Source organism: Cardiocondyla obscurior, linkage group LG06 (assembly GCF_019399895.1).
Source record: "Cardiocondyla obscurior isolate alpha-2009 linkage group LG06, Cobs3.1, whole genome shotgun sequence".
NCBI classification, from domain to species: Eukaryota; Metazoa; Arthropoda; class Insecta; order Hymenoptera; family Formicidae; genus Cardiocondyla; species Cardiocondyla obscurior.
Genome location: NC_091869.1, coordinates 3,298,670 through 3,321,655, shown reverse-complemented (window position 1 = coordinate 3,321,655; position 22,986 = coordinate 3,298,670). Strand labels below are relative to the sequence as shown.

At 37.7% G+C, this 22,986-nt stretch overlaps 3 long non-coding RNA genes across 5 annotated transcripts in view; 2 read left to right on the top strand and 1 right to left on the bottom strand.

The window, feature by feature from the left end:
- Positions 1 to 535: 535 nt before the first annotated feature.
- Positions 536 to 8,870, bottom strand: LOC139103156 (uncharacterized). 3 transcript variants are annotated; one of them, XR_011545840.1, is made up of 6 exons: positions 8,333 to 8,870; positions 3,925 to 4,233; positions 3,681 to 3,762; positions 3,249 to 3,552; positions 2,661 to 2,839; positions 536 to 2,523 (listed from the first exon to the last, which is right to left on the bottom strand). It is a non-coding gene; the product is annotated as an uncharacterized lncRNA (long non-coding RNA). The 3 variants fall into 3 exon arrangements; XR_011545841.1 differs by having other exon boundaries at positions 2,690 to 2,839; positions 8,333 to 8,869; XR_011545839.1 differs by having other exon boundaries at positions 536 to 2,839; positions 8,333 to 8,866.
- A 5,876-nt stretch (positions 8,871 to 14,746) lies between these two features.
- On the top strand, positions 14,747 to 15,660 carry LOC139103501 (uncharacterized). The gene is made up of 3 exons (XR_011545910.1): positions 14,747 to 14,964; positions 15,121 to 15,356; positions 15,436 to 15,660. It is a non-coding gene; the product is annotated as an uncharacterized lncRNA (long non-coding RNA).
- A 115-nt stretch (positions 15,661 to 15,775) lies between these two features.
- LOC139103342 (uncharacterized) overlaps positions 15,776 to 22,986 on the top strand; it is a 96,446-nt gene continuing 89,235 nt past the window's right edge. The window contains exons 1-4 of the long non-coding RNA XR_011545866.1: positions 15,776 to 16,789; positions 16,869 to 17,089; positions 17,251 to 17,517; positions 17,780 to 17,817. This is a non-coding gene — a long non-coding RNA (uncharacterized lncRNA). The remainder of the gene's footprint in view (positions 16,790 to 16,868; positions 17,090 to 17,250; positions 17,518 to 17,779; positions 17,818 to 22,986) is intronic.

Genomic DNA, 22,986 nt, shown 5'->3' with positions numbered 1-22,986 from the left:
TGTCACACTTTAGATTGGAATTTTAAACGATATTTATGGATTATGTATGTTTATCGCACAAGAGTTTGTGGAAACTGTGACATTAAGTATTCGGATTTTTAAAATTCAAGTTTCTGAGATATTTCTGGACGCTTTTCAATTACTATCTTAAATATTTTAATTAAATTTAAATCGCTGTTAATAAAATTAAAAACATTTCTATTAACAAATAATAATTATACTTTAATATTTACATAATTATAAAAGTATTCAAAAATAGTTATCAAGTTTTAGCGTCCAGTCATTATTAAATAACTCGTTTTCCAACCAACTGCTGCGAAACTATCAATTTTAATCTAAACTTCGCAAATATTAACTATATATTTTATTTCGTGTCGATTATAAATTGAATTTGAATCTATCTGTATAAAGGACAAGGAGAATGTGCAGTTTAACACGACGTGCGAGTGAACTTATATGCAACAGGTCACTTTAGACGTGGCAGTTCATCATCGACAACACACCAACGTTCGTACAACCAAGTCCACGGACGTAATGATGTTCATTAATTCCTTTTATTATTTTTCCGCCGGTGTTAATAATTCGCTCATGATACGCGCAAATGAATCTGTAAGTATCCTCTGCGATCTAATTATAAATATCTAATTATATAGCTAACACCACTCATACTTAATGCACGAATACATAATCACAACACTCTTATAATGTTTAATTAATTAATATTACGAATTCCGTTATAATTATACTGGCACGTTTGCCGCTTTTTGTTCGCTACATTAGCGATAAATCAAGATTTTGAAAATACACTGATATTATTTGTTGCAATACAATTTATTAAAAATTAAAAATTAAATGTAAAAATTTATTTGAATATAAAGTAATAATTATTTGGAGTTTATACATGTAGTTTGAATCGACATCTCTCACTCGAAGATCACCGTCGCTTTGTATGCACCACACAAACCTCTCTAGAACCGAATTTGTCGCCTCTTATCAAACAAATTCGGATCTACAGGGTAGATGTAGAGCATTAACTGGGCTTTCTCGTACGGCACGTCGTTTATCAATCATTTATTCTCTTACGCATTAAAATTACTTAGAATGTACGTGCCGATCTTCTTTGTCCGCCCAGTATGTGATCTACAGTAGATTTTTGTAGATACCGTTTTAAAAACCTGAAAATATTTTCTATTAATATAAGTTTCTATTTTTTTCATATTTCTTTAATTGCAAAGCAGAAAACTTGATTAAATATAACAAATCTGAAGGTTGGTCAAAGATTTTTAATTAATTTTTAAATAATTAGTCATAACTGTAAACTTTTTAAATTGCTTTTGCACACATTTCTGCATTTTTTTTCCCTTTCTATTTCAACTTCTGCAACTCACTGTAACGTAAATATTACTGCAGGACTAAGACTTCAGTTCCGTTAGGAATGTACGTAGGAATAGTACGTATTCTATCAACGTTATAACGCAATCGTTTATAAATATGCACGCACATTTTTCTCAATAATCTGTGTTACTTTAACGGTGTTTGCATTTCTAGAAATGAATATCGCGGAGAAGCTATGGAATATAGCTAATTTCGAATTAACGCACGCGGACCTGCAAAGTGCACAGTCATAACTCGGCTGTTAGCTCACTCTTCAAGAAAATGAGGGAAAGCCGTTTTTAACCCAATTTCTCGTAAATTTCAAAAAATATCAAATTAATAAAACTAAATATTAATTCTATTATTAAATTTTATAAAGATACGATAATAATTTTCATTTCTTTAATTATAATTTTTTTGCAAAAGAAGATTTCAGCAAATTATTCTACTTAAACATCAGATACTGATAGAAAATGTACGTTATTCTGTTGCGTATTTATTTTATATAATATGTAATTTCTTATTGCTGAATATAGATATTAAAAGTTTGTCCAAAAAATTATTATTATTATTAATTGCTCAAAGATCCAGCTTGACCACAAACGCCTTTCTTTAATAAAGATTTAAAATATTAAATGGTTCTTATTACTTAATGTAATTTACACGTTATTAATTAATAGCGTTTATAAATATGCAATAGACATAAAATCTTAAATGTGCATGTAATATTTATAACATGTAAGCAATTACGTGAGATCTTTCGTTTCAGATGCCGTACTTTTTTTTTCTCCTTTACCAACATTCAGATGTGATGTTATAGATAAGCTCTGTTATGTCACTTGACACGCTTCGTAAGTGAATATCGTACTGGGTTATCTCAGTGACAATGATCACATTACACCTGCACTATCAATGATGATTGATGCTCGTCCCTGGGATCGAAGCCACCTGAGCGTTAACGGCGCAAGGATGACACAGCTGAATGTAGCAAGGTCGCGTTCTCCTTGGTTTTCTTCTTCTCCTCCTCCTTCTTCTTCTTCGGCTTCGTCTTCTTAGCGGTACAGCTCCTTTTATTCCTGCACGCGTGTCGACGTACCTTTCATTTCCAGGTTACTTGGTCATGTCGTACGTACGCTCGTTTGCGTGCAACTAAAAAAAAAGAATTTTATATAAATATATGACACTCACTATTGGCATCACGAGGATAATATGCATTTTTAAAAGCCGATGTTTAAAAATTGTTTTGTTTTAATAAAAAAATAAAAAAACACTTTATTGTTACTTACGCAACAAAGACCATAAAATAGTGCTATACTTAGGTGAACTAGTTTTCTTCTATCCGTGAAGAAAATAGAAGGCAGTCGGCTTGACTTCTTGGAGAAATGTTTAGATACCCAGGGAAATTGGCCGATGATGTTAATCCTCTTAAACGATGTTTTTCCGATCCTAATCCGGATTAGAAGATCTGAAAGTATCTAAGTTTAGAATGTTTCCCTCCGGGGAGCTGTATAACAGCGAGCTTAGCTACTGGAAGAAACTGTGTCTTCGTCAAAGATCAAGTCGGCGTTAAATAGCTTCAGGTACAAAGCATAACAATGGAAATACAAATTTTAAAAGGCGGTCAACGCCGTTGTATTTTTATTACATGTCAGATTTTTTCAAAAATTACGTTAGTCTTTTTTCTTGTACAAGATTAAATTGTGACTAATGCGTCGTGCTTTAAATTATTCTGGGACTGACTTTACCGACACATGACGCAATACAAAGGTATTAAAATTCCCTAGCTATAAATCCGAGTGCGTTTCACAACTTTTTCGCCGCCGTTTACTTTATTTCTTTTTTTATTTTTTTAAATTATCGCGAAGTTCACTTACTTTTGTCGGTATAATCGATTGCGCTCGAAGTCGAGTTGATCATTCCCTTGAGGATGAGCCGCAGAAGAGTCCGTCGTAACTGGGGATGATCATCGGCAATAAGTCGAGAGCGTATTTGAGTTTCGTAGGCAAGCAGCCTTCCTTCTATCGACCCGGGCATTTCATCCGCCCCCGGGACGCCATTACTGAATATCATCTATATAACGCTTACATTTGCACCCGCCACTAAAACTGCTATTATTCCCTCGCTGTTACTAAATTTTTGGCGGAAAAACTGCACCGGTCATTAAAGTTTTCCAATCATCTGTCAAGTTAAACATGCTTAATTAGATATTAAAATATATTAATTCAATAAATTTTTTTTTTTTTAACATGCTATCCATTTAATAAAATAAGACAATAATTAAATTGTATATTTATTTCATTACTCACAGTGTTTGTAAAATTTTCTTGACTGACTCCTACATAGGTTTATCCTGGCAGGAATGACAATCTGGTGCAGGGTCGAAAAAATCTGCGGAATAACAGAAATCAACGATGCGAAGTTTTGCATTGCTAAATGTGAATGTAAAACGATTGATGCAACGAGTATATCGCTGTTATTACCAATTAATTAATCTACCACTTTTTAGATTGTGGTAAATCGGACTTCACTGTGATCCGTGTTCTTACTTACGTATAACGCGAGCAAGCCAGCTCGCGGATGCGTTTTAATAGGGAGAGCAGTTGTAGCCTCATTGCTTGATGCTCTCCAACACAAGGAGAGTCTCCGGCTTGTTTCATGGCTGGACAGAACGTCATGGCTGAGCCAACGAATAAACCAATAAACGGGGCAACCATCTGCTTGCCAGCCGGCATCTTTCCCGTCCCCCTCGGCTCCTCTGGCCGTTCCACGGCTCCATTCTTCTCCCCTCGTGTTTCCTCCCCTTCGTCCCTCTCTCCTCTCCCCGCCTTCTTCCCCCCTTCAGCACCATTTTATGCGATCCTGAAATGAAATCCACGTGAGGGCTCACAGCATCCATAAGAAACTCGCACTACTTTATGCCGCGATAATAAGCGAATCTACCTAGAAAAGCGGATCTATATCAAGATTTAAGACGCTTCAACCAAGGGAATGCGAACGATTTTTAATTAGCAATGCAACAAATATTATTCTTTTGATTGCAGTAATCATTACGTTAATATAGTGCTATAAAGTATATCGATATCGTTATTATAACTGAAGCAGTGATATTGCAGCATTTATTATAAAATGTAATAAATTTAGGAAATAATATTAATAATTCATAGTATTTATTTTAAAATAGATGGCAATAAACGTGTAAATTAATTTGAGATTTATTATATTGAATAGAAGTTATTGCAATTAATAAAATGTTATATCACATGCAAATATTGTAAAAAAATTTTAACTAATACAATCGTAATTATAAAACATTTACGATAAAGTATTACCGTATAAATTGAAAATAAAATTAGAAAGCACTCGGTGCTAGCCATGTAGGATCGAAGACACCAAACTTCGACAAAGTTGGAAATGGACTCGCAGCAGGTTGGCTACAAAATCGAAGGTCAGATAGGTCGCCATTATCCGAGACCTATTACCTACAACCGACCGTGATACCTGTTCCGATACCGAAAAAAAAAAAGAAAAAAAGGGAAAACGCCGGGGGGGCAGAGCCGTTCTCTATAAAGAAATTTCGAACGACTCTCGTGAGCCAACTTTGAACGAACGCTTTCGGAAGAATCTAATAACCAGCCGCATCTTTTTAATTTTTAATAAAATAACAATCTCCGATAATTATAATAATAATTACAAAAATAAAATGCGTTGCTTAACGATTATCAATTTCTATTCGATGTGCAGCCTGCATTGTTCACGTTTATTATTCAGGTTTGTAAAAATTTACGAAGGAATTAACGAAGTAAACACGTCGAAAGTGATACCGATATAATAGATTGACGGAATTGGCTGCGTGGTCGCCCGTAAAAAGATTAACAAGACCTTTTGTGTCTCCCATGCGCAGCGTGACGTCATTTCTTGCGGAAATGCGTTAATTTATGACACCGGTGAGCCAATTTAATCGTACTAAAAGTTATAAAGTTGAATAGAACGTCGGGCCTACAGTGGAAAATTCTACGACGTGCATGGTCGAATATTTTTATTTCCTAAATTATCGATAATAAATTTTAACAATCTCTAAATTATTATATTCAGTTTCAAAAGTGCTTTTTTTACTAGCATAATTTACGTCTCGTAATTAACGCTGCTGATCGCGATGCAAATTTAATTACATATTATTAAAAATTATTTTAAGTGCTGATAAAAATGATAAGAGACCAAGGCGCGTGTCCGACACGTGCTCTTTGGATATTTAGTCGTAACATCCCATTAAATATATAGCAATCACGATGGCTGTATTTTCTACAAGACGGACATCGATCACTTAACGCTTTGTCGTGTCACGCTACCTCTTGTTCATTGACTTGCCTCTTTACGGTTGCACGGCACACACATACGCGCTTCTTTTTTTATTTTTATACTAGACAGACGTGCTTTGTACGCGTTATTTATTCATGCCTCTTGCGCGTTAAACGAAAGTGTTTTTACGTTTGATGATTTTCGACAACAAATCCCTCTTGTTCTGTGAAATTTAATTTAAATACATATTCAAGTATTAATTATATTCATTATTTTAGAATAATTACGAAAACTACAAGTGACGATCGATTCAATTGAATTCTGCGATGTGTCCACCAGTTTATAAATTCGTAATACGTTAAAGTGAATAATCGATGTGATATTCGACATAATATTCGGTGTATAAATTCATTTATAACGCGTTAATCTGTGTAGGAACGATGTAAACAAAAGCTGACCGGTTGGGCGGGCGATCTGACGCAACTTAACGTCGCGAGTCATATATTTCTTAATCGTAAGTCGAGCACGCAGTAAATACGCAGGCAGCGGAGCTCCAGTACACACGTGAACCGAGAAGTATTTACATTAAGTTTAAGCAAAAGTATATTACACGCGAAAAAATGATGAAAGTTAAGCTGACATTTACTCACGCGGCACGAAGTGAGTGGATTGAGAGAACGATGCCGCATCGGCAACGATAAAATCTCCACATCTTTGAATGTGGAATATATATTGCCGTATTTTCAGAAAAGTGTAAGTTATTTTAAAAACCGTTAAAAGATATTAAACTTATTCTGGAGATAATTCTTTTCCTTTCTTTTTTTTTTTAAGCGAGGAAACGAGTTTAGAAATTGGTTGAAAGATGTGGAATGTTGATGGAGTTCTTGATTGGATTCATAGCCGATTTATTCTGGCACACACGCTGACTTCAGCGTTTACGCGTTTCGGTGGAAGATATTTTACGAGTGCCTTCACCCGCAATATACGTTCGACGGATAATTTTTTTTCTATGTCAGCTCGTATATAAATATTTATAAATACTCAAAAAAGTTCGCGTTTCTTTTCAAAGTTCTTAATTGGTAATTTGAATGTAAAAGAATTCTTAACTTTGAAGAGCTACACAGTATTCTTCTTAAAACTATCTCTAAAAAAAAAGAAAAAAAAAACCACGCACGTTTATAATTAAATACTATCTAATATAATTAATTTTGTCTTCTAGAATGATTTATATACATTTATTAAACCGACATGTAAATTAATACTCATTAAATCAACCAGAAACTTATGTTTAATTTATACAAAAAATATTGCAAAGATATCAAAGATATTAATTCATATACAACGACAGACTTCAATTAGTTTTAAGTAATTTAATTAATTTTATTATACTTTATTTATAAAAATAGAACACGAGGGTTCCGCGCGGGCTCGTTGCGAACCTCGAGTGAAAGTCTCCACCGATTTAGCGACAATTTTTGTTGCGCAACTGCGTGTGTATATGCATCATCATTGCCAGCTACGATATAAACGAAACCCGAATGAGGAACACTGTGCAAATCGATCAGCATTTCACCAGATTGCAAGAGGCTATATAGGAATCATGAAATTCGCCACCGTCGGCGCCACCACGACGGTGGTGTTCGTGAATGTCCTATGCCGGATGAATTTCGTTAATTAACAATAGATAATATTGTAATTATGCCAAAATTGCCAATTTAATTATTAAAAATACGGTATACTAAAAATCTCACGCAAAAAGAAACCAAAAACTATCAGATTTCCTTCATAATCCTGAACAATTGAGATCAAACGCTGAGAGCAGGCTATAATACTACAATTACGTTGTTATTTTTTTGTCTTTTTTTTTCGCGAGCTCGAGCATAATTATGGCTTTAATTAGGTATAATGATCGGTTGATAATTTAAGTTATCTGATACGATGGCAGGAGTATTGTTTAACACGTTGTTGCATGCTTCAAGTTACACTTCAGGGACTTGCATCTACCTATATCCTACCTACATGGACAAATTATTATGAAAATTGTTTAGTCGAGATTGTTCAAACCGAAGAATTTTATTACTGCTATTTTTTATAAAAGATATGGATAAATTATTGCCTGTGCTGTAAATTAATTTTGATAAATAGAGACAAGATGTGGTAATTTTATAACTTTTTAATGATCTTAGAGCAAAAACATAACGATAAATCTACTTGACTACGTTTATTGCGAGAGAATGATAAATGTACAACAATAAATTTTATATGGCTTGCGTATTAACAGTGCAATCACGTAAAGCGGAAAAACTTTAATAAAAAGATGCGCCTGGTAAGGAAAAATTATCAGTTATTAACCCAGACCTGCGGCTGGTTGAGGCAAATTATTATTTTTTTTTGTTCGCGTCTATGTAGCCATTTTTAGCGTCCCGTTCGATAAAAATAGATATGAAGCCAGCACGTTGCACATGAAAATTTCTTTCGCTTCTCTCGACGCCAGTTGAATCAGATTGGCATCGAGCGAGAGAAACGCGTCGCATTCTCTTTTAAGACCAAGCTTATGAGAAGTCATAGTTTGCTACGTCTCTAAATCCAGATATGTCGCTCCTTCAAGCAGATAACAATGAATAAATCGCGAAAATAAACAGACAAATAAACGAAGACTCACCAAAAATATTCTGCACAAGTATCCTTTGACCAGGCACTAATTTAACGCACTGATTTTTCACAAAACCGTTTATATTCGATAAGTTGCACGGGCGTCCATGGGGGTACGAGTCCCTGAGCTGGGGATGAAAATGCGCACAAATCGACGCTGGGCGTCGCCATCATGGGGATGGAACGGCCAGGACGCGGCAAGGTGGTGAATTCGGGGTTGGCAAGTGGGGGTGAATTCGAAAGTCGAGCAAAGAGCTTCGTGTCCGACCGCCGCTACGGCGACCTGCAGACTGTTCTGTCGAGCGACCTCGGCTCTCCTCGGTTACGAACAGTCATTAACATAAATTGTCTTCGGTGACAGTTACCACCACTACCTCTCTATAGTATCGGGTAAAATAAAGTGGGCACAACCGTAATACTGCAGCTGCATGCACGGTCTATTCTCATTCGATGTGCAATAAACGGTATAACGGTTAACGAAACTTGTTTCAATAATTTTGCAAATGATATTTGCGAGGCAACAATTTTTTAAATTATTTTTCGCACGTTAGATAATATAAAAAAAAAAATTAAATTATCAATACGAAATATAATGCGTAATTCTTTTTATGTAATATTTTTGTCATTTTCCTCCTCATATTATTTTTATATTAAATTTATAATAGTTCTGATTGAAGAAACGTAAATTATTGTCGTAAAGTTTTTACGAGTATAATAAATATCTCGGAAGACGGATATTTTATTAATTTCTATAATTTATTATTGATAATTATTTATTGATTGCAGATATGGAAGGCAGTTTCGTATACTATAGCAAAACTAAGTGTGTGAAATCTTTTTCTTCAAGAAGTTCTTCTCTAGAGATATGTTATCGGCATATAAACTTTAAGTCTTTTTATGATTATTGATAAAAATAAATATGCAACTTCTGAGTCATATTATACTGCAAATTAAATTTGATTCATAAGTTGAAATAATATAAAAATGTTAAAGATTTATTAATAAGTCAGCACATGTTGGTACCATGGAAACCTAGCAGAAGCAGTGACTGATCATCGGTATAATAAGCATTTCTCTAAAACCTAAACACTATCTATCTATTACATATTTTTATTTATTATATGTCTATATTAAAATTATATTTCTATATTAAAAATGCCAAGAAGGCGTACATATTAAAAAAAAAAAGAACAAAAAAACGAAACCCCAGAAAGACTCACTACTAGTGTATAAAAGTTTTTTTTCTTTAATTTTGCAATTCTATTAAACAGTTTGATTAAAATTATATAAAATAGTTTATCTATATATAAAATTACTAAGCATGTTCAGCTACTAAATTTAAAATTTATAAAATAATTACACATAAATATATGTGTTGTAAAATTAAAAGTATATGTATCTTTATTTTTAGTAGACACAACTAAATATTTCTTTGAGATACTGTTACTATTAAATAAAATTGTTCGACGCCAATGCTAGCAGCTGTAGTCAGTAGGTTATATGTGGCAAACTCCACCCTTTCAGTGGTAGGCTTAACCAACAAAGAACCACCTCTCGTCATCATCATCCCCCACTTCTTTTCGACACAATTTGATTCATGATGGCTGCGTTTAATTCACATTGCCATCTTTGAAACATTCAACGAATCAGTATGATATTTCTGAGCGAATATTAATATATGTACCTTCGGTAAATTATTATCGACTAAGTGTTAAAGAAGTTTTGAGATAGCCTGTTCAGGTATTTTCCGTAGATGGCACAATTTCTTGCAAGGAAATTGTATATCTACAGATCTATAATTTTATTAGATAAATTAATATTTATTGATTAAATTTGTAAAATTAATTGCAGTTGAAATAATTTATAATTAATAAAAGTTAAAATAATTTATATTTCAAAAGAAGTAAGAATAATTTTTTTTTTCTATAAATAATCATCAAGCGTAACATGATGAAATAATAAAAATAATAAATTAATTAAAATAATAATTAATTTAAAATTTTTTTATATTAAAAAAATTATACGCGTAATATTTTTCAAGAGATCCTAATTCACGCGTGTCACAACATCCAGAAAAATCAGTTAATTAGAATTTAATTCATTTTTCAATAATGTAATAATTTAATTAATTAATAATTTCAATTGAGTGATCTACAGCTGACGGCGTGTTGCCGGCTCACTTACATTTGTATGTGCCTCTGGTTAAATTGAGGTAGGTTAGGTTATTCGCCGTCCTTCCATCTTTCCATCCTTCCTTCCTTCCTTCCTTCCTTCCTTCTTTCTGTGGCAGCATTCTGGATTATCCTGGCGTAACGTAGCACTCAAAATCACTCGACACTATATGACACTGCTCTGCTTTTTTTTTATAACCACAATCACTATCACCAACACGATCACTCGAGAGACGAACGACCGAGAGAATGACGGTGGGTTATCGCGGCGATTTTTTTTGATTAAAATTACGAAGCGCGACGAACGATCATTGTTTGGGTAAATTTGCACTCTCGCGATATTCGTAGCGTTGCTCGCTTGCGCCCGGTCTTCACTCGCGTCGTCTTCGGCCTCGGCACGAGAAACTGGCGTAACGTAAGGCCCAAGAGTCACGTACGATTCCTTGATCAATTTTCGTCGGCGGAGAAACGGTCTTGAGAACTTGCTCAAAGCAGCGAACGAAACCGGCCGCGATATGTCGAGCACCACGTCCCGGATTATATGTTCCCCGCGCACTTTGTCTTCCTTAAGTGTCTCAAAAGTTGCTTGCTCGAACGAGAATCTCGGCCGCGACGATAAAGACGGGCGAGGTGCAGATCTAACACCATAGCAACAATCGCCGAAACTTGCCGAAGGAAATTTTAATGGAAGCCGTCCCCCGAAAATGACCGACGCGGAGTGATGCACGTCTGGCGCTTCGTGCGCTTCGTGCACTTCACCCGCGGCGTAACCTCGAAGCACTTTTTCGACGGCCGAAATGAGGCACAGAACGAACGATGGAATAGCTCAGGCGTGCGGAATATGATCGTTCGTACCCGAGTCGACGACGTCGACACTTATTCGCGTGCGATGCTTTCCTATCCGCGATCAGAAAATACGCGTAATTGCGGAGGAATTACCGACACGTCCGATCACCCGTGTCTCCGCAACTAGACTGACCGTTAGAGATTTCGGGCCTTAGAGAGAACGAGAGGACCGCGTAAAAAAGTGAGACAGCAATAGGCTCGGTCGCCAATTGCGCGTTGTTCTTTTCTCGCGCTGAGTTGTGGAGGCGTCCGAGTACAAGGCCAAGCTCGGAGATTCGGAGCTCAACCACCACTTGCGAGCTTTTAAATCGTCGTTGTTAAATACATTCGTGTTCGATCAAGCCCCAAAAATAATCTAATAATCATAAAAATTTATCTTAATTGATTGTTTCCGCTTATAATTGTTGCTTAAAGCCGATACTGATTGGTTTTCTCGTTTGATTTTAATGATTGTATTAATGTATCATCTATTTAATCGGTGATTTTAAGGTTCAATTTAATTTTAATATGTAATAAAAATGTCCAAGCAAAATGTTTTTCGCGATTTCCCCTCCTTTCACCGCGCCTCACCCGTGAACGTCCACTCGACGATTCGGGAAGAAATGGGTGACGCTAGCGCGCCGACCAATTACAGCGCTTCATGTAGATCGCCTGATCGCAAACAGTCTACGAACCCATTGTGCAGTCGAGGAACGACAGTCACACGGAGACCGTTGGAGTCAAGACGAAGACGTCTTACCTTGCTACGAAAGCCATATGAACCGCAGTATTCTGCACAGAACACTGGCATTGTCCATTTATCGGGCAAATAAAGGTAAATCTCTCATTTTTTACTTTACCATGATAGCTCGCGTACTTGTGGTCGGGCGACGATACGCGAGCATATGCGAAGCTGCACCGTTCGCGATTAAATCTTTTCCAGATCAAATTTGCGTAGCGATCATTATTATCAGTATTTCGCGTATGTACACTGATCGGGAGTACCATTAAAAGTACTGCGAAGCGTGCGCATTTGTTCTAGTATATATATAAAATAATCCTGAATTTCTTGTATTTCAGATGTCTCTCTACAGTAGATCACATTATAATAATTCCTCTCGACCAACTGCAGACGTCACATCGCATTTGCAGGTTTTATGGCACGCAACCTCGCTGTCTGTCTTACCTAACCGTTGAACTCCCATGGGTCCAGTATTCTGAAATATGTATCTGATATTGGTCAAAGAAAGACAATTGTTTTCTCATAGAAAATGACATTGATTGAATTCACAATTAAAAAGTACGTATATGCAAAATGCAGATTTATAGAAACGTATTAATTATATTTAAATCTCCCAGTAAAAAGTATGTTTTAAAAATATGTTTAAAAAACTATTTTAAATTATTATATTATTTCTTATTATTTGTCATAATTATGAAGTTATTTGTAATAGAGATTAAAGTAATTATAACGGTAATCTCATCGTAATAATTTAATAAGTATTTATGAGAAAAGTGAACTTGTGTTGACACGTTGATAACTTGTGAATCGATACAGCAGGCTCCTCAGAAAAATAATGATGGAATAGACGGAGTTGTTTGCGGGTAAAACTTTCCCCGTGCTACTCCTCGGCTTGGAAGCTGCTACCAAATCTCAGCCCGTCACTACCCGCGTGATTGATATCTGCCTTCCCCTTTTCTTCATCTGTACAATTCGCATCACGAAGAGAGAAAACTATTTCGTTCACGCTTTTTTTTTCCTTGTGATTAAATTCCCATTCTGCTCTATCGTGAAAATATAATTCAGTTATTAAAAAAGAAAAAAAAAAAAAGAACTTAAATTAGCCATAATTTACAACTTAATAAAAAAAATATATGTAACATAATGCACAGTTAAAAATATATACATAGAAAAATTAAAGTAAAAGCAAACTGCAATAATGTTTGTAAGAAATAATATTATCAAGTAATGACATGACGAAATTATTTTTCAGAGCGTCTTACGTCAGCGTAAAACTAGTGCATCTCCACCACCGGCTTCAGGTAGCATGAGCAGCAACGTCGGCGAGTTAGGTGAGCAGGCGATGGAGTACCAGCGGAGTTCTGCGGCCGTCACGTCGGAGTGACGAGTGCCTTCCCCTCCGAAACCTATCCACCCGACGTCACCCAACACCACCGCCGCCCAGGCCACATACCCTCAGAGGGCTCTCCAGGTTCTCCGGAACCGCGGAAGCACTCCCTCCGTTCACTCTTTACTTCTCTTCGGCCTCTCTTCCTTCAACTACGGCCGACTAGTAGTCGAGGAATTCGAGTTACTATAAATCTCCCTTGACGGGCGCGATGCCAACATGGCGAGGAAGAGGCCGGGACATGGGTTGCGGGGAACTGCGAGGGCAAGCCAGAGAGGGTGGCGGATAGGCGAGAGGGACGGGGGATGCTAGAAAGGAGGGAAACGCGCCTCGCCATACCAGGAATTGTAATAGTTTTGCCGAGGGGTTAACGCGGTGTGCGAGGGTGCCCCCGCGAGAATAGAAAGAACCCGAAGATCGGAGGACGCGCCTCTGTCTTGGTGCGTGCCGGCTCCAGACCGAGGGATACTTCTGCTTTTGTTAAGATCTGTCACTCAACATTCGCGTTACACGGGGGATGTGAACGAACCCTTCCGTCGCGGTTTGAAAACTGCGAGAGCAATTCCTGCTGCCACATCGGATATTTTTCTTGCGAGAGAGCGAAGGATAAAATGGTCAAAATTAGATTTTAAAAATTAGAATAAACACTTGGCAATTAGCTTTTTATTACAGAGACGTTTTACGGAGCGCGTGCGTTATTTATTCTCGCTTCTGCTACATTAAAATTAAGCTTTTTTTTTTAATAATTTAATAGATTTTAACAGTAAACTACGGATGTACGTGCATATTTTATATTATATTTTAAACGCTTCAAAGTCAGAAATTAATATAACTTCGTCGCGGTAGAGAGTGATCTTCGCCGCGATTAAGAGTGAATATCACGCGATATGACGTCATCAGTCGTCAGCCGGTCGAGTCACCCGAGTTCGTTACGCAGTTGCCGTTGATCATCGCTACCTAACTCAAAGTGCGTTTGCAGGTGGAAGTGATGAAAATCAGTTTATGCGAGCAGAAGTTAACGCGTAACCTTCTTAACTTTCAGAGGTAACATCGAACGATACGACGTAATCACCATCGGCCGACTGAATTATTCAACCTTGCTCAGTACTCATCTCTATTTAATCTAAAATACGTGCGTGCAGTCGAAAGAAATGTACGTCGTATTTGGTGAAACTTTTCGGACATGAAAACGAGCTATATTTTTTAATAACAAAGTAAGAACTGCACGTAGAATATTCTTAATTTTTTACGGTTCTAGTAAGATTTAATCTAAACGAAATTTGTTCTTTACAGGTCAAAATTCGAAGGAAGGAAGTGAACTCGATCTCGCAGTTAATATTAAATATTAATGAAGACTCCATTACGTATATTTTACGAACTGGAGTGCCACCCAAGGTCGTGCGAGAGCGTCCACGAGAGTTCTGTGCCCGGAAAGAAGTCACTCTCAATATCCAATACATCCTGAGAGGAGGATCAGGCCTCGAAGAAACATCATGTCTCGTCCGAGCAGGCCAAAAGTAAGAATGACTTTTTATTTTCGTAAAGTTAACAGATTTTCTTTCATTATTGGTATTTTTTAATTTTATTTTAATTAATTAGAGTCGTGTAAAAATTACTTTCTCAAATTATGACTATTATTGTAAACGCTGCTACAAATTTAATTTTGTTTTTAGTGAAAATCAGTTCATGCGAGCAGAAATTAACGACACCTTGCTGACTTTATAGAGGGAACATCGCGCTATACGACGTAACCACCACCGGCCGATCGAGTCACTGAATCTTGCTCAGTACTCATCTCTATTTAACTTAAAACACGTGCGTGCAGTCGAAAGACATGTACGTCGTATTTGGTGAGACTTTTTGGACGATGAAAACGAGCTATATTTTATACGTTGTGAATGTTAACAAAGTAAGAACTGCACGTAGAATATTCTTAATCTTTTACGGTTCTAGTATAATTAAATCTAAACGAAATTTATTATTTACAGGTCAAAATTCGAAGGAAGGAAGTGAACTCGATCTTGTAGTTAATATTAAATATTAATAAGGGCTTTATTACGCTCATTTTACAAACTGAAGAGCCACTTAAGGTCGTGCGAGAGCGTCCAGAAATGTTCTGTGCCCGGAAAGAAGTCACTTTTAATATCCAATACATCCTGAAAGGAGGATCAGGCCTCGAAGAGACATCATGTCTCGTCAGAGCAGGCCAAAAGTAAGAATGACTTTTTATTTTCATAAAGTTAACAGATTTTCGTTTCTCACTGGTATTTTTTTTTTATTTTAATTAATTGGAGTCGTATAAAAATTATTTTCTTAAATTATGACAATTGTTGTAAATGCTGCTACAAAATGAATTTTGTTTTTAGTGAAAATCAGTTCATGCGAGCAGAAATTAACGTCACTTTACTGATTTTCAGAAGAAACATTGCGCGATACGACGTAACGACCAGTGGTCGACCGAGTAACTCAACCTTGCTCAGTACTCATTTCTATTAAACCTAAAACACGTACGTGCAGTCGATAGAAATGTGCGTTGTATTTGATGAGATTAAATGATATTAAATGATAAAAACGAACTATATTTTCTACGCGGTGTATGTTAACAAAGTAAGAACTGAAAGTAGAGTCGTGGTAAAAAGTGTAGTTCGCCGCGGTTAAGAGTAAATATGACGTCACGCGATGTGACGTCACCAGTCGCCGGCCGGTCGAGTCAGTCGAGTTCGCTCCGCAGTTGTCGTTGATCATCGCTACATAACGGTGCTTTTGCAGTAGGAAGTGAAGAAAATCAGTTCACGCGAGCAGAAGTTAACGTCACCTTGCTAACTTTCAGAGGGAACATCGCGCGATACGACGTAATCACCATCGGCCGACCGAGTCATTCGACCTTGCCAAGTACTCGCCTCTACCTAACCTAAAACACGTGCTCGCGGTCGAAAGAATGTACGTCGTATTCGGTGAGTTTTTTCGGACGAAGAAAACCAGCTATATTTTATACGTCGTGAATGTTAACAAAGTAAGAACTGAAAGTAGAGTCGCGGTTAAGAGTGAATATGACGTCACGCGATGTGACGACACCAGTCGCCGGCCGGTCGAGTCAGTCGAGTTCGCTACGCAGTTGTCGTTGATCATAGCTACCTAACTCATAGTGCGTTTGCAGTTGGAAGTGATGAAAATCAGTTCACGCGAGCAGAAGTTAACGTCACCTTGCTAACTTTCAGAGGGAACATCGCGCGATACGACGTAATCACATCGGCCGACCGAGTTACTCGACCTTGCCAAGTACTCTCCTCTACATAACCTAAAACACGTGCGTGCGATCGAAAAGAATGTACGTCGTATTTGGTGAGAACTGAAAATAGAATGTTCTTAATCTTCTATGGTTCTAGCAGGACTTAATCTAAAGGAAATTTATTCTTCGCAGGTCAAAATTCGAAGGACGGAAGTGAACTCGATCTTGCAGTTAATATTAAATATGAATAAGGACTATATTACGTTCATTTTATGAACTGGAGTGTCACCCAAGGTCGTGCGAGAGTGTCTACGAGTATCCTGCGGAAGAAAGTCACGTCTCGACATCCCATACATCTTGAGAGGAGGACCAGGCCTTGGAGAGGCATCATGCCTCGTCGAAGCAGCCAAAGAGTAAGAATGATTTTTTATTCTCATAAAATTAACAGATTTTTGTTTTTTATTGGCATTTTTTTTTTATTTTAATTAATTAGAGTCACGTAGAACATTTTGTTTAAATTGTGAGTATTATTATGAACGCTGCTATAATTTGAATTTTATATTTTATGTTACAGTGACATCAGAGTTTTCGTTACCGATTAATCGAATAAACGAACTCCGGAGTTCGTCGCGAATATCGTTAAGTAAGTAATCGGGCGTTCGAAAATTATTGTATAATTTTTTTAATCGGAAGTACCGCCTGGGTTGCGCGAATAGAGTCTATAATTCGCGCGCGTATCCGCGAGTGTCGCGTGTGACTTGTGCACTGAAGAATGATGTGACACTCTGAGAGGAGGAGGAGGTCTCGGGTAGACATCAGGCACCAGCGGAGCAACCCTGAGGTGAGACTCATTTTTTATTCTTAAAAACTTAATAATTTTTGCAATATTTCTTTAATATTAAAATAATAAAGTCTTATAAATAGTAAGAAACATTTTTTTTTATTCTAAAAAACTCAATTTTTTTAAAATATTATTCAAATAATAGACGACTTTGGTTTGGATCAATTAAAAAATTTATTAGAGGCGCATTAAATTTCTTTCTTATACAGTAATTATTACTTCGATCTCTCTACAATTAAAATGTTATATTTTTTTGTTACAGATTATAGTAGCCGTATCTCCGCTGCTGCGCATCGACCGGTGAGTCACATAATTTTTTTTATATATCGTTAGCGTTTTGCTTGAGGTGAGAGAATATATTACACGCTATAAAAATTAATAAATTAAACAAAATTAAAAAATTAATTTAACTATTCTCGCGGCTTTAAGTGAGCCGAGAGAGAGAACAAATTAGCACCGCGGAACAGCGTCGACACTTGGATATCCGCGTCTCCTTTTTAAAATATGGATAAGTGATTATAATATTGTACAAACATTTTATTGTAATAACTTTTTAATTTGGACGACTTAATACTGCTATCTAGGAAAGATATTATTAATGGCTTAGTGAAATTGCTCCTCCTAAAATGAGTTTTTAATCTGACCGCAGTAAAAGAAAAATAAGGTACAAATAAATTGCGATAAGAGAAACTGTAGGAAGTAGACATTCTTAAAGGGCAACAAAAAGATCGAAAACTTTCCAGGTGTCGACTGCTTCGTCGTCTCACTGAACTATGAACTCTTCCTGAGTTCATCAAATAAGTTGAATTGAGGTGGGTCTTGCTTTCTTTGCCGCGATTTAGGTAGACGATAAGACGTTCATGATTCGTCTAACGTTCTATATCTATCTCCTAATGATCCGTCGCGAATGGCGGGCACCTTTAATTTACCGATGTTACATCGATAAAGAAGCTATCAGCCACGTGTTCTTTTTTAAGTGACGCTATGTAATCTTATACAAACTTAGGTTTCTTTCTAATTTCTCGTGTTTTATTTGCGTTGCATCAAGCGATGCGAAAATTATTTTTATATTATTTTTAATACTGTACGGCTGCACTTTATTATTTAAAAAAACTTGAAGTCACAACGTGTGACATTGAACGGGCGGAAAAATCAATTTTCCAATAATATAGATTTCTATAAGTCCTTCGAGTGATTGATTTATGAAGGAAACTCTTTGAAACTCGCCACAGGCTCGCTAATATTCAAGGTCTCGTCAAAAAGTAAAGCATCTGTCACTTAGATTTTTTCTGACGTGTCAGGGCCAGTCGTTTCAGTGGCAGAATACACAAAAATTTGTATTCTAATAAATCTTGGTTGAAGCCTTTCCTTTCGAAAAATATGTACTGCAGCTGTAACTATATTTAAGAATAAGTTGAAACAGTTAACGTTTATTGAGTATTCACCGACTGCACTATTACTATTACGGCTTCGTATTTTATAAAAATGTACAGAAATTATTATAAAACTTACGGGGAATTATAAATTAAAAATGTGCTTGATAAGAAACGATAATTTGTAAAGCGCGACGACAAAATTAATTTTATAGTGAAATTATTATACTCGTCGATGAATGAAATGACGCGTTTCTCGAAAGCGAGGTCTCGATGGCGCAAGAAGCATGCTCGGAGGCATAAATCAATTAAATTATAAATTACTATACAGAAGTTGAGCAAAACGACCACCTGTTGAGGATAGGACAAGGAAAGTAGGATGAAGGGATGAAGTGGGGTAGCTATCTCGTAAATTCCGCGCTACTACCACCCTGCATCCGCGTATAGAAATGCTCACTTCTTATTTTCATTTCTTTTTTCCATCGCAATTTTATCCTATATTCTAAAATTTGAAAATTTAATTCTTACGTTGGATATTATTAATTTCTAGTAGATATATCGAAATTTAATTAAATTTTCCGCGGAGCTGCAATATAAAATTAATTATTACAATAAGTACATTATTTAAATTGCAAACATGTAAATTCGAAATTACAGCTAGAATATTTTCACATATTTATTAAATAGTCATTGAATCTTTATTTTTATTAAATGCAGTCATACGTTTGTTTGCATAAATTTACAATTATCGATGTACTTGGTTTCATCGCGCGGTGTATCTTTTCGGTTCGATGGTTCTTCCGCGGAGGAATTGCGGCTGATAATTTTAATTACACTTTAATCACGAGCGATTCACGGCGATCCGCATCGTTTGCGAGAAAGTTGTTAATATTTCAGCTCTAAAGCGGATTTGGTAGATAAGCGTATAATTGGGAATGCGAAGAAAGTAGTAGGTAGGGACATTGAGTGCTGCCAGGGATGATTAATTCTTGTCGGAAAGCGCTAGACCCTTTGGAACTCGGTTGTAGCGGTCCCCGCCACCCTCGCCATTCCCATTCCACGCTGGCCTTCCTCGCTCTTCATACAACCACCTCATTCCTCTCGCGCTCAACCCTCTGAACCTCTCTTACCGCCGGCAGACTTTCTCGTTTCGTTTGTTCTCCGCCCGTGTCATTCGTTATTACATCGTAGAAACTCGCGGATATTTGGAATTCCAAGTGACGTCTAAAGGGAGCCGGTACTTTAACCGATAACTCGGTTTCTTACCTTAAAGGAAACTATGTCCGACGCTGTTTTTGTTGATATTCCCGCGCGGACACCGGTGTATTGAAAAGTTAATGCCGCGAAAAAATTAATCGGAACGCACGGTCTTAATAAAAGGAAATGTCCAGTGACGTCGTGATATAATTAAATTATCGCGTCTTATTGCGATTAAGAAATACGTGGCGGGCGTCTGGAGTCGTTGTACGAGCCGCGTGCAATACCTAATCAGCGGCCGGTGCCTATTCGCCGAAACGTGTAGGTGATCCTGAAAGTAGTTCCAGAATCCGATTTATCTTGGATTCGAGCTCGTCCGGTGGGCCCATCTCGCAAGGGCCAGGAAGCGCACGCGTCCGATATCGGTTGCATTTGCATAAGGCTATCGTCTTCCCTTTGTTGCGGACTTGCCTCCCACGTACGTGGCGAGGCTGTCACTCAGAGTTTCAGGACGCTCCTCCTCGGCCCGCTCTCGCATCAGCCGCGGATCAGTACTCCTCTTTATCTCCCTCGGCGTTTCTTCTCCTCTTCTATCCCCTTTTTTTTCCTCCTCGATTTCACAAACCTCCCTCCGCGAGCACCTACACCCTGTCTTCGCTACCTTGCCGGCATTCCTGCATACTATTACACGGAGCCGCGTTTATACACATTTCGTCCGTAATGCTTACTTGTTTCGAGTAAAGTCGTGCCGGATGCAGCTCCACGCTGGACTCGCGAAGCGCGAAATATTTCACAAGATACCGTCACGTCGAGAGTCGGCCGCGGCAGGCCGAGCAGAGTTTTTAGTATTTAGAAAAAAAAAAAACAAGAAAAGAAAAATAATAAAAAGAAAAAAAGAAAGCCATTAAAATAATATTTATATTTTATTAGCTAACTTGATTAAAAAAATTAATAATTTTTCTTCTTTGGAATTTTGCATATTTTATTAATATTTTATTTTATTATTAATTATACTACGATAAACTACAAGTCTTTGACGGTATCATTTTTCTTAACTAAACAATTAAAAAGATTTACAAGGCTTGTTCTTAAATTCAACTCAGTGTTCCCCTTTGTCTCGTGCTTGCCGTTACGCCGATATCAGAGAATGTACCGGGTGTCAAGATGGGAATCTTGATATCGCGGCGCGATGGCCGGGCGAACATTTCGGGCGGTCACGAGGCCGACAGCGATGGCAAAACGTATAAAACGCAAAGACAGCGGTCTCGGGACCCGGGGTGTTCCACTAGCGCGATACTCCGCACTCTCCGAATAGCTTTCTACTTGCCCTACGAGCGCGCGGGGGTCCTCTGAGGATCTCTGGCGAGCCTAACCGAGGACGGAGCGTTCCCGGTGGACGCGGGACGGGAATGGTAGTCGTCGCATTAATAAAACATTAAGGTTTTGTAGACGATGTATCGATGTAGCGTTTATATTATCTTCTTTGATGTCGACATGTGAATTGGACAGATTTGTTATTCAGACTCCGTACGTAAAAGTGCTGAAGTCTTGCTCTGCTCCGTTTGCGGACAGGCCGGGTATCGACAGGCCCGGACGTCGACGGACGGACAGACGGACGGGGCGTACCAGCGCAGATGGACAAACGTGAACGGCCTGTTTCAAGTTTGCGCTCGAGGCCCCCTCCGTCCTGTCAGTCCGGGACGTGGAAGAGGAGTCTTATCCATACGCAGATAGCTCATCGGTTACTCGGCACCGTCTCGGCGCGTTTTCAAAATAATTTCCCCCGCGGTTGATATACATTCTTATTTCCTCAAACCGTACGTCTTTGCGGGGAATATATCATGAAGACGTCAAACGATCTCCGGCGAGAAGAGACGGTCTTGAAATGCATCTTATCGAATCGACGACGCGAGATCGTCCGGTGACGAAGTCGGTCGCTTTTATGGGTGGGAATGTACATTTACAAGCAATGAAGATTCTTCCTTCTATTTTCTTTTCTTTTTTTTTTTTTTTTTTAAATGACCTCTCCCAACTTCGCCTTTCGCTGCTAAACGTTTCCATGTTGAATTACGCCCGACGTGATCGCTCGATAAATCCCACACCTTGAACAAGACTTAATTTCACAATGGACGACCTACGCGCACTCATTTCTCGGAGCCGCGTGGTATCGACATTCTTCGCGATGTCGTGCTCGGGGCTCCGCGGCCTCCCTCCACTTGCCACACGGTACTGTGATCCCGAACCTTGACTCTTCATTAATCACCACGCGGTATCAATGACTGACTGAGTGACTGACGGCAGGCGAGAGGTATTATATACCCACGGTGTTCGCGCGAAAGCTGATGCTCGTCGTGGCGATCTTTCAGTCTCTGATAGACTGACGAGAGAGCCTTGTCTGAAAACTTCCCCGCGCTTTCCATTTCGCATGAAAGCTTAATAGCTCACTCGGGAAAATTGCATTTCCCCGTTATAATTTCTTTTAGCGGCATTATTAACAGTAATTCCCAGTTAAATGGCGAACTTGCAGCCGATCGAGGAAAGATTGTTTAAACTTGTGTACATTGGGAGAAAAATTCAACCTCGATTGCGATCTCGTGGGGTTTTTAACGACATATAATTAATTTAATTATTTTCGCTATTATAATGGTACAGTGAACTATATATATTCCTTGGAATTATCATAAAATTGTAGGCCAGAACAGTATATATATTTTTTAATATACTTGAGGCTAAAATAAATAACTTTTTAAATAGATGGGGGTCAAAACAGAAAAATATATATTTCTCTCAGAGTATGCAATTATGGACACGAGCGAGGATAGGGATCGGGTTAATTATCGCGATGTCGAAGTGCGTTCAACTCGAGGATTCCAGTTCGTACTTATACTTTCCGATAGAA